Raw genomic sequence first — 12,319 nt, forward strand, 5'->3', positions numbered from 1 at the left:
TTGGTGCAGCATACTCGCATATACTTTATATGAACTGAAAAACCAGCAAATCAGTCACATCCACATGCAGATATCTGAGATAGGCCAAGTTACTCAAATATTTGTAAAGTTGAAGCTCCAGTGGGTGGTATTCTGGACATTCTTGGTGAATTTTCTTTGTCTATCATTTGTGGGTTTAAGGGAATTTGTACATCGCAAACTGCAAGATGTGGCTGAGTTATTTTGTCATTTGTGTTGTTTTCCTTGTCAATAGTTAGTTACCTTCAACTACAAGAAAAAAAAAGAAAATAGGAAGTAAAAGAGTAACCACAATCACTATGACATATCAAACATCTAATACTCCATTCTTAATTATGTTGAACCGTAATATGTTGTACATGGTCCGAAATCAATGCAGCCACAATTTTGCTTAGCTATATTTTTGAACCATGTGTTGGAGCATTAAATTAGATGCTACTATGCTAGACTACCTAGACTCCATTGATTTGTAATCATGAGTCTTATATATTATACATCACTTGAGCACATGCAAAGCACTCCCTAATTATTTAGCAATTATATTTTTGAACTTAATTAAAATACATCAATTGTCATATAATTGAAGATTAATAATTTTTATAATAAATCCTTTAAAAGTCATATTTAAAGCAATTTTCAATTAGTTGATAGTTTATACTGACATTGTATCAAAATTAAACTCAATTAAGAGTCATTTTATTATAAATTGAAAAAAGAAAATGACTTTGATGTAAAATTATCCAGTGATTATTTTTTTAGAGTATCATAACATAATTTATGTTTTCTTTCAATTATTTTTTTAAAAAGTAATGATTTTTCTCTCTTTTAGGGAGAAGTTTTGGTGATGACTTTTGTTGATCATGGAGGGGGAGATGCAACGTCTATCTCTCGTGGAAGAGGACGAAGAGGGTTTTACCTTCAACGTGATGAAGCCAATGAGAGAAGTCGGTCGATGTTTCTCTCGGTCTTGAAGATTAAAAAAATAATAACAAACACTACAAATTAAAAATATGAGTAATGCACATGCACGTCTAATATTTTTAAAGATTAAAAATGAATAACACACCCACGCACATAAACAAAAGCATGCACACATAAAGATGGAAGTTCTTATGAAATGAAATAAAAATAGCAACAAACATTTAAATTGATCATCAATGTTCCACATTCTTGTATAGATTTTTCTTCAAATAATGAGTCTTATTGAAGGATAAAGAGTCATTATTTATGGTTTCTTAAAAAAAATCCCAATAAAATGAAATTATATCTTTCAAGAAACATTATTACATAAAAGAGATTTAAGATCGATTCTGGAGGAGTTTTAACATTGGTTTTAGAACCAATATTGAAATGACTGTCGTTGAAAGTAGACATTTTTCTACATTGGTTCTAAAATCGGTATTGAAAATATTATTTATATTGGTTCTACCTGAAATCAATGTAGAAATATGACCAAAATTGTGCATTCTGAAACACTTTTTGCATCAATTCGAAAAAAACTAATGTTGAAAGTTGTAACATCCAATTTTTTGTAGAATAAATTAAAAATAATTTTATTCAAAAATAAATAGAGTTTTAAAAAAATAATGAGATTTATATAATTAAATAAATAAGGAGAAAGTTTTGGGATAGGAAGAAGGGAAAACGAAATTCAGAGGAAAAGAAAGCATAAAGACATGTCGTCAATGTGAAAACTGATCTAATAGGTCTATTCATAGCTAGAGTACTCTTAGTCTATTATTTAGTCTTTTTTTATTTTATAAACAAGAACTTTATTTTACTCCCTATCAAACGAATAAATAAAATATCATTTTTATTTTCCTTCAAACTATTATTTTAATTAATAAAATTATTTCTCATTATTTATTTAATTATAAAAATTTCATTATTTTTCTAAAACTTTATTTTTTTAAAATAAAATTATTTTAAATTTATTTTACAAAAAATGGAGTGTTACAAAAGTCGTATACAACATCGATTTTTTAAACACGAGTATAAGGTCGTGAATATTGTATAATTGATGAACAGTGTTTGCGTGCAAAAATTGTTTTAGGGGTTGAACCTGAATCAGGAAGGTGAGACCCTAACGAATTCTTCGAAGTCTAGGTCTTGGGGGTAAAGACATTCGGTTTGAGTACTCTTTTAAGCATATGTTGATCCCATATGGTTGGAGCATTCTCACAAAATAGAGTGAACCTGACTGGTCACCTTGTGATTTTACATAGTAAGAGTGACTTGACATATCCATTGTGTGGTGTGTCTTGTTATGTACTCCTAAGCACCCTAGTGTGATTTTTTACTAACATGGTACCACATTGCATATAGGTTTGAGTCTTAGTATAATTTTTACATAACGCTTGCAAATTGTTTATTATGAAATTGATAAGTGTTATTACGTATTGACTCAAGTGTGTGATTCATGTGTAATGTGACTGATGATTTAAAAATGAATTTTAAATGATAAAGTGATGAAGTGACATGGATTGTATTAAGTTGAGCTATGTTATAAATATTTTCCTAATTTATTTTGATTATATCTTTGCTTATTTGTATTTTTTTAGAAATGTGATAACTCACTCCTTGTGTGCTATTTGTGTTTGGATCCTGTGATAATCTCGAACCTTGTGTTCGTGGGAGCAGATGATTAAGTGGATGATTTTAAAGAACCTCATGTTAGAGGCTGCTAGAACACAATGTTTTGATAGGATGTGACATTGGGGCATAGGTTTCTATATTAATTGCATGAAGTCTTGGACAACCTTGTTTTGAACTAAGATGATTTTATTATTTATAGGACACTTTCTATTATGATGTTAGAAAAATGAATGTGAGTCTTTTACCCTTTTGAAATGCTTTTATTTAAATATGTTTTAAAAACTTTTAATTAATTCTGCATTCTTATTCCTTTTATTATTAGTAAATATATGTGTGGGGTAGAGGATGTCACAACCTCAACTTCCATGATCTTGATTACTTGAGAAATAAATAATTGATCACTTATGCCTCCACATTCAATACAAATAAATATGCAAAATATGTTTGTATAATAAATATACAGAGAGGAGTGGTTAGAAAAATTGTGAAAATGAATTAATTAAATATAAAGTGATGATCATGAGAAGGCCAATAAATCCCTTCCGTTTAAGAAGATAGCAGAGGAGTAGGTTGGGCAATGCAGGTAGAATACTGCAACCCTAACATTAAGACTGAGAAATTAGATGCTATTGGAACCTGTCACCCACAACAAGTAAATAACATCACCCTTCAAATTCAATTTTATTAGTCATGTTAAAACAAACATCAATCACATAACTAGATAGGGAAAGTCACCTTTTATTCATTCAACCACCATAACTTTCCAAAATACTACTACTATAATGCTCACTTTTTGTATTGAACTAATCACCAACTTTTTATAGTGAAACAAACATGCTTTGTTTTCTTGGGTGGCCTGCAGGTTATTCTCCTTTATTTTAAATCAAATGCTCAAATTTTGAAGATATAAATAACATTATTTATCTCAATTCAATTGTAAGCCTTCGTGAAAGTGAATAATTATTTTCTACTTCTTAACCAACACAAGTTAATTATCAAAACATTCTTTTCCCTATGCAGAGAGAGATGTCAGCAGGTTCTAGAAATAGTGAATGAAAGCAAGGTTTTCTGGGGTGGTCTTAAATCTGATAATGTCACTATCGCAACCTACCCTTTGGCGGGAGAGCGAGGCGAGATTCAAAAGGTGCATCTTTCAAGAAGGAAAACGCGTGGAGTTGTCACCAATGTTTATTCGAGGAAAACGTTAGTAAAACCAAAAGACGAAGGTTTGTGTGTTTCGAAAATAAGGTTCGGAAGTTGTTTACGCACGGGGAAGGTATTAGCACCACACGCGCCCGTCACAAGGGATGACAGCCTTTAATCGAGTGTACAAAACATGACCTTAAAATTATGTTTTTTCCCTTTTTATGTTTATTATTTTTTTTGGGTCGACAAGGGTGTTGCCCTTGCTCCTACGTATCCTTAGGTGCGATGAGGAATTCAGACCTACGTAGTTCTTTAAGTCTGAAAGTTTGTTGTATTACATTGATTTTATATTTTTTGAAAGATTGATTTTGATTGCGAACAAAAGTCGTTTAAGGCGTTGGACCTTGAAATGATGTTTTAAACTTTGAAAAGCGGAGAGAATCGTTAAGACATTGGACCTTGAAACGACCTCTTGATTTTTTTGAAAATCAGAGAGAATCGTTAAGGTGTTGGACCTTGAAACGATCTCAAGCGATATTTGATGAAATGAAGAAGTTTATGAGTTGGTTTTATTTTGGTTTTTGCTTATTAACCTTTAACCTTTTTTAATAACTTGCAGCACTAATGATCGGTTAAAACTTACTTTACAAAAGAAAAGCAATTACCGATGATAGGAGAAGGAGATGAAGATGCACAAAACAATAAAGAGGACCCCTAAGGGTCTATACATCTTGTTCAAATCCTTAAAGACAAACACTAACCGGATGACGAACGAAGAATGATGTAGAAGTCGATTATGGTCGCAATTCGGTAGTGCCTTGGCCTCGTTTTTCTCTTCTTTCTTCTTCTTCTCTCTGATTTCTCTCAATTTCTCTCAATGTTGGACCTTGGAACCCTTCACTTAGCCTCCCTCATGCCTATCTATAGCAAAAGATGGCATTAGGGGTCATGGCAATTCGTTCAGGCGAGCTGTTACTTCAACCTGTCAGCTCACCCAAGCGAGTTGGTTCCTTCACCCCTAAGCTATTTGGGGGCCCAGGCGAGCCAGAGGCTAGCCTAGGTGAGCCAGGGTCCAGAAAACTCCCTGTAATGACCCTTTTGCCCTTACCTTTCGATATCTTTCGCGTTCTTGATCAAAACATTGAATGATCATCTGTTTCGCACTGTAACTGGTGTTCAACACTGTAAGCCGATTAGCAAGGATCAAAAGATCAACAAATGATAGTTTCTAGATGAAATTAGGGTATGACAGTCACAACATATATTCTGGTGTGGAAAATTGTAAGGTGGGTTTGAACAAATGTTCAAATATGGCCATTATAAGAAACATTGAAATCAAAATGGTTGTGGCAACAAAACCAAAAGAAATAGCACACATAGATGTTCCTAAGCCTTTCCACAGAGCTCCCTCATCAACTCCATTTGCTCATGATATATATATATAAATGTCACTAATATTTTTCCTAATCATCAATAGAGCAATAAAAATAAGTAATGTTGAATCCTAATAAGAGAAATAGTACCACTCACAAAAAGTAACACAGGAAAAAGTAGTATCCAAAAGGAATCCCAAGATTAGATTTTTAATATCTCTAATCGGTGTTGTAGTGTTGGTAGAAAAGGCTTTTGTAGAAGTCTGGGTTGACTTTGGTGGTCCTTGACCTGCAATTAGTCCACGGTCTTAAAAGAACAAAAGATACAACTCAACTAAAATAAATATCACACTACTAGAAAATAAGCTATTAACATCAGTTATTTAAGACTTTCAACATCAGTTATTAACCAATGTTGAAAGTATTATCATTAACATCGGTTTTTGAAAACCGATGTTAACGTAAAATAACAAGATCGGTTATTTAAATAACCGATGTTATATAATAAGAATTACACAAAAAGATATATATGTTCATACCAATGTTGGCAGTTAACATCAGTTTTTTACAAAAATCGATGTTAACTTCCAATGTTAACATCAATTTTCTACAAAAACCGATGTTAAGTACCAACGTTAACATCGGTTTTGTAATAAAACCAATGTCAACTGCCAACATTAACATCAGTTTTGTAATTTTTTTTTAAAAACTGATGTTGTTAGTGTAGGTTAACATTGATTTTTTTTAAAAAAACCAATGTTGTTTTTAGGATTTTTTTTAATACATTATCTATTTTTCAATAAACCCAAAAATTAACCTGCAAATTTTAAATCAGACCACACAACACAACATATATAATTTTCATTCTGTTTTAAAATAGTTTTTAGCAGAAAAATTCCATGAGAAAATTATTAATAACTATGAATTAAAAGAATATGTAATGTTAAAAGGAGACATGAATTGTAAAAAATGTAAAGCAAGTAAACTAAAATTACAAAATTGCCTAAACATCCTAAGTTTCATTTGTAACTTTCAGATAATACTTTGCCCACTGGATGCGAAGTGCCTTCGATCTCTCTGGTTCCAATGGTCTAGCATCATTGAAATACTGCATGATAAAATAAAACATAAGTTAATAATATAATATCAATTATAACAAAATCAAATTTGTTTGAATTAAACAATTACCGTTTCCCAATTATTCTTAAAACTTCCTAAGATTATAGTTGACATCCAGTGCATCACGTAATAGCCACACTCAGTGTTTCCTTTTTGTCTATTACACTAAATATATTATGAAATTTAAATATTCAACGTTAACTACAAATTAGTCTACACAGACATAAAATATAAGTAGAAGCATTGTTTAAATCACTTACTTTAACAACAATCCACCTAGCACCAGCCTTGGATTTGCTTTATGGAGTATCGTCAAGTCCTTTCAAAGCACTGTTGAATACAAACATGGATGGTTATTGTACAATTAAAATATTGATGTTCCCGACTAATGCTAATGCAAATGTATTGAAAAACAACACTGACCTATTAATTATTCCTTTGAGGTAGTTGTCTGGCCTATTATGCAATGAACAAAACCAGATGACAACATTTTCCTTAGGCAAAATGATGACCATTTGCCAATGTGCACTGCAGTGGACACCAATATAGGTTATTATACTATTATACACTATTTAAATTCATTTTTTCAATTTAACTTACCCATTCAGGTAGGCTCCTAGGTACACATCCCATTTTAAATTCTGCATCCAGTTCTTCATGTAGCTTTCTGATTCAAATTGTGATTGCCAGATCTCTCGATGGACTGTGGCTCGAGGAATCCATACACATCGGGATTCCCCACTCGCATACTTGTCTCAATCATATGCCTATTGTTGTTAACACAAAGTAAATTATGTATGAATTTAAAATAATAAGTTAGGTAATTAACAATAATCTAAATTGACTTATAGAATCCACAACTGTATAACAGAGATGCTGAGACATTGACCACCGTGTGCTATTTCAGATAGATCTTCATGCTTTATGTACAAGGGGAAGTCTTCATTAAACACCTCGAACACGGTAGCATCTCATATAACCTGCAATGGCTTCAGAAAAAGCTTTGGGATGATCAATGTCATCAGATATAGGGGATCATCGACCACATGATCCGGTCTATCTGCAAGTTTTGCTGGTCTCATAGCTCCCTGAAGCAGATATGGAATGTATAGAACTAAGGGGTAATTTTCTATTGACTTGAAGCTTGGCCAGGTGGAAAATTTTGGCACGGAATCATCAGTGTTGGCTAAGTCCAAAGATGGTCGTGTTGTTGGAGTCTCCAAAATGATATCCTCATCTTTTTCAGGGTCAGCTAAGAGAGCTCCTTCCTTTAACAACGAGACACAAATAGTGTTATGCCTTGTGGACGGGTGCCACTCTGATCTCAGTAACTGCAAATACTATCATAGACGCCATAAGGTCCGTGAAGTCCATTCCAAGACTACACAGGTCACAATTGGAGGTCAGAAACAAAGGTTCTGCCAGCAGTGTAGCAAGTACATGTTTCATATGAAATTTCTCATCATTTGCTCTCTTAATTAATGTTTTTACTATTTTTTTAATTTGTATAATGTATAATTTGATCACCGGAGTTAGAAGTAGATGTTAAAGTTTAAAGAGATTATTTAAAAACCAAGTCTTCACATTCGTAAATGAAATTTCAACTCACCGAATATAAATCAATAACAGTACTTGTTAAGGGAATTAACAAATAGCAGAAATTTTATTCAAAAAATACAAACAACAAGTACAGAAAAAACCCATGCTATACTATCATATGTTTAGTGAAATGTTACAGAAGAAAAGAATAATTTTACCTACAATGTTCGTTCTGTGGATGAAAGAAATAACAAGTACAACTCCAAAAGCTGCAGCAACGGAGCTTCATCAACAACAACACAAATAATAATCACTAAGAACAAAGGGGTAATTGCCAATAGGCTCACTCACCTCTGATATAGTGCAAATCAAAAGGCCTGAGCCTAGTCTCAGGGTATTTGAAGCTTGAAACAATCAAAGTACAACTTTCCTAAATAGATCACATGCAGGTTGTGACCAACTAAGGGAAGTTAAAAGCTCAGTTTAAGGGAAGTTATAACTAAGGGAAGTTAACATAATGGCAAGCACAAGCAAAACTTACCTTGCGATTACGAGTACAAAGAGGAGTAAAAAGTGCTTTGGTGCCAATGGAATGGCTGCAAGGAAAGCAATAAACGTCATTCAAAGACAATGGCAGTGACCACATTAATTTTTCCTAAGCAAGAAAACTTACCAAGACACGGCGGTGAGCATTACAACAGACACGACCAGAGCGCGACGACGGCCTGAGGGTGGCTTTGCGAGACTCAACGTCGGGGGTCAGGGACAATGGCAGTCACGAGGGTGGGTTTGTGAAAGACTGAGCGCGAGAAGAGGAAAGGCTTTTCAGTTTGTAGTTTAAGTAAAAACACAACATCAGTTTTTTTTAAAAACCGATGTTAACATAGCCTTGTTGACATCTGTTTTTTGAAAGACCGATGTTAACATAGCCTCGTTAACATCGCTTTTGACAAAACCGATGTTAACGAGGCTATGTTAACATCGGTTTTGTCAAAACTGATGTTAATAAACTCGTCTTATTACCAGTATGCCACTGCGTTTGTGTTAACATCGGTTTTGTTGAAAACCGATGTTAACCTAGCGATGTTAAATGTATAATTTCTAGTAGTGTCATAAACTTGGTCACGAACCTGATGGTTTTTTTATCTTCAAGTTGTACCAAATTTAGAGACTTAATTAATTCAAAAATATCACCAAATTTATTGAGTGACTCTAGTTTCCAATCAACGTAAAAATAGTTTGCATACAATTCAATAACATTTGTGAAAAGGTGGTAAAAAAAACAATTATTCAGCAAAAGTTCAAGACACTACTGACCTAGTACAATTTTTCAAATATCTTCTTGAAGTACAATGACCCACTGTAGTGAAAAATCTTGATCCTTCAATAAAAGAAAATACAATGTAACACAAAGGCCTCTCTTTGTGAATAAGACTATGACCACCAAAAAAGTGGAAAGCAACATATTACAATCAATAAAATGTTCTCCTATAAATAATGAGTTATTGTCCAATAAGACCACTAAGTGTTGTTTAAATTAATCATTGACTATTTATTATCAAATCAATGGGAATGAATAAAGTGGCCGATCAGGATGACATTTTACACTAAAAAAATAATGTGCCTACGGTTAGAATATTACATGTTTTTAGGCATTTTACACTAATGGCCATATATTACATACCCATTGTCAACTTGAAGCTTTGGAGCTGTTAGTAGTTGTCATGAAATAGCACCCATCCGGAGACCATTCACTAGTCACAAACCATTCAACCTTAGTGGCTCCAAGTTGTTTCTTATCAATCTAATCTTATAATACCTAGCACATAAGCATGAAAAACATATTAAGTTTGTTAGTGGTTCCAAGTTGTCACATATTGATGTAGCTCCATTAGAGCTTGTAGGCCTTGGATCTTCTTTATCAATGGATTTCTTTGCTTCTTGAGGTCTGATTGCAGCGAAATGGAGAAGGGGAAAGATGAATGGAGATGTCACTTCAAGTAGAAGATGAGTCTAGAAGAAGCTTACCATCATAGGAAGCCACAAATAAGAGCTTGGAGGTAGGAGAAGAAGAATGGAGAGAGAAGGAGAGGGAGCATGAAATTTTGTGCCTCGAATGAGGTCTGAACTTTGAAGTGTAATTCTCAAAATGATCAAAGTTGAAAAAATGCACACACATGGCTCTATTTATAACCTAAGTGTTACACAAAATTGGAAGGAAATTTGAATTTCTATTCAAATTTTACTTGAATTTGAAATTAAATTTGTGGAGCCAAATTTTGGAGCCAAAATTTCACTAATTATGATTAGTGAATTTTAGCTATGGTTCAACCCACTAATCCAAGATCAAGTCAAAGATTCTCCACTAAGTGTGCTTAGGTGTCATGAGGCATGTAAAGCATAAAGGACATGCACAAAGTGTGACTATATGATGTGGCAATGGGGTGTAGTAAGCAAATGCTCACTTCCCCCTCTAAAATTTAATTGGATTGGGCTTCTCCCAATTCAATTAAATTTATTTTCCAATACACATCAAATATTCATTCAATGCATGTGAAATTACAAAACTACCCCTAATACAAAAACTAGTCTAGGTGCCCTAAAATACAAGGGCTGAAAAATCCTACATTTCTAGGGTACCCTACCTACATTATGGAGCCCTAAATACAAGGCCCAAAAATAATGAAACCTTAATCTAATATGTACAAAGATAAGTGGGCTCATACTTAGCTCATGGGCCCGAAATCTATCCTAAGGCTCATGAGAATCCTAGGGCCTTCTCTTGCATCTCTGGCCCAATCTTCTTGGAGTCTTCTATCCAATGCCCTTGGGGGTAGGATTGCATCACATATGAAGTTCATATAAGAAGCATGTGTTTGCAATCTTGCATGCATTTGAGCATGAGGCATATGGAAGTACAGTGGATACTTGCAATTTCTTCTTTATTGTTTTAATAACTAAAAAAATGCTACGTGAATCTTTGGGAACCATTATTTTTGGGAAATAACCACTTTCTTTCTTTTGAGAAGCTAGCAAAATCAAGTGATTAATTATTAAAAAAATAAATGAAAATGAAATGGAGAAAAGAAAGGGATTCACTCAGAACTAAGACCAAAGACACCAACAGTATAACATTTTTTGGGGATGTTTAGAAGAGCTCATTTGAGTTTATCAAAATAGCTTATAACTCCCATAAGTTCTTTTTAGCTTATCCCAATAAGTTTCTTGGCATGACTTATTTTTTTAGCTTATTCCAACAAGTTTCATGGTCAAATATATGGTAATAAGTCCTCATGTAATAAGAGGTTATAGAATAAACATTTAAGTTGTTTACCCAAACACACCCTTAAGTGATTCTTCTACTCTAAAAGTGATTGTAAGTCATAATTTGTTTTCCAACAAGGTGAACTAGTAATCCTAGTCATCACACATAAGATCTTTTTCATAAGAAAGGAAAAGTCAAAACAAAGCATAATGATTCAAATAGTTAGAATATACCATATCACCTGGCAAGTTACCAAAGCTAGCCAAACACAAAACTAGAAGCTATCAATCTAGGAACCCATATTTAGATGCTTATGTCATAAGAATATAGAATCACTTCAAATTTCCAACCCTACCCAAAAACCCACAGGGCCTTTAAGAATTTAAAGAGAAAGAAAATAAAGAAATCTTAAGTATTTAAACTTTATTTGACTAAATAAAAAGAATGTCAATTCATCAGCAAAGGATACATTTCCCTTTTCGGTTCCAACAAATAATGTTGTAAGGACCAGTTCATAGCTCTGGTAGAGGATTGTACTTCTTGTCGAATAAAGTTGCTTTAACAGGCATAACTAAAACAAGTCAAGGAAAAGTGAAACATTCAAGAGATCTCCATACTCTGTCATCCCGTTATAGGAGTTGAACACAATGTGATAGACGGGAAAATTTGGAATTCAGAAAGAGATTATTACATAACTAATTATTAGAAATCCAAGCCTATGGATATATGACATATTATAAACATGGCATATTAGAAGCATATTGAGCTAGAAATAATTTAATTTTTTTATTACAAAACAATATCTGCCTAAAGAAACTAAGACTGGATAGTTAATTCTTGAGATACATACCTTTTCCATAATACATGTCAATGGATGGAACCCCTGCATAGCAGATGGCCGGTCTCATAACTCCTGACTTAACATTAACGATGCAAGGCACATCACAAGCATTATACGATCTCATTTAATAATGCAGAAGAAAATATAAATAATAATTCAAGCATGTTCAACAGAAGTACTCATAAGTAATCACACAGAGCGCACACCAGAATATGGTAAGTACATAACACACTGACCGAAAGGTTCGACCTGCTTTGATACCACTAAATGTGACACCCTCTACCCCGATATACATATTTATATAATAAGATACATGAAAATATGGAATTACATAAAATGAGGTTTTTTAAGCATAGAAGAGTTCACGTGGGAAAAAGGTTCACATTTACTTCACTATTATCAAATAAAACTTATCAGAAACAT

The 12,319-nt window shown here is 33.2% G+C and overlaps 1 pseudogene; it reads right to left on the minus strand.

Annotated features, from left to right (window-relative positions):
* Positions 1 to 5,263: 5,263 nt before the first annotated feature.
* LOC114389897 lies at positions 5,264 to 11,624 on the minus strand (annotated as a pseudogene).
* Between the last annotated feature and the right edge of the window lie 695 nt (positions 11,625 to 12,319).

Source organism: Glycine soja, chromosome 16, assembly GCF_004193775.1.
Source record: "Glycine soja cultivar W05 chromosome 16, ASM419377v2, whole genome shotgun sequence".
NCBI classification, from domain to species: Eukaryota; Viridiplantae; Streptophyta; class Magnoliopsida; order Fabales; family Fabaceae; genus Glycine; species Glycine soja.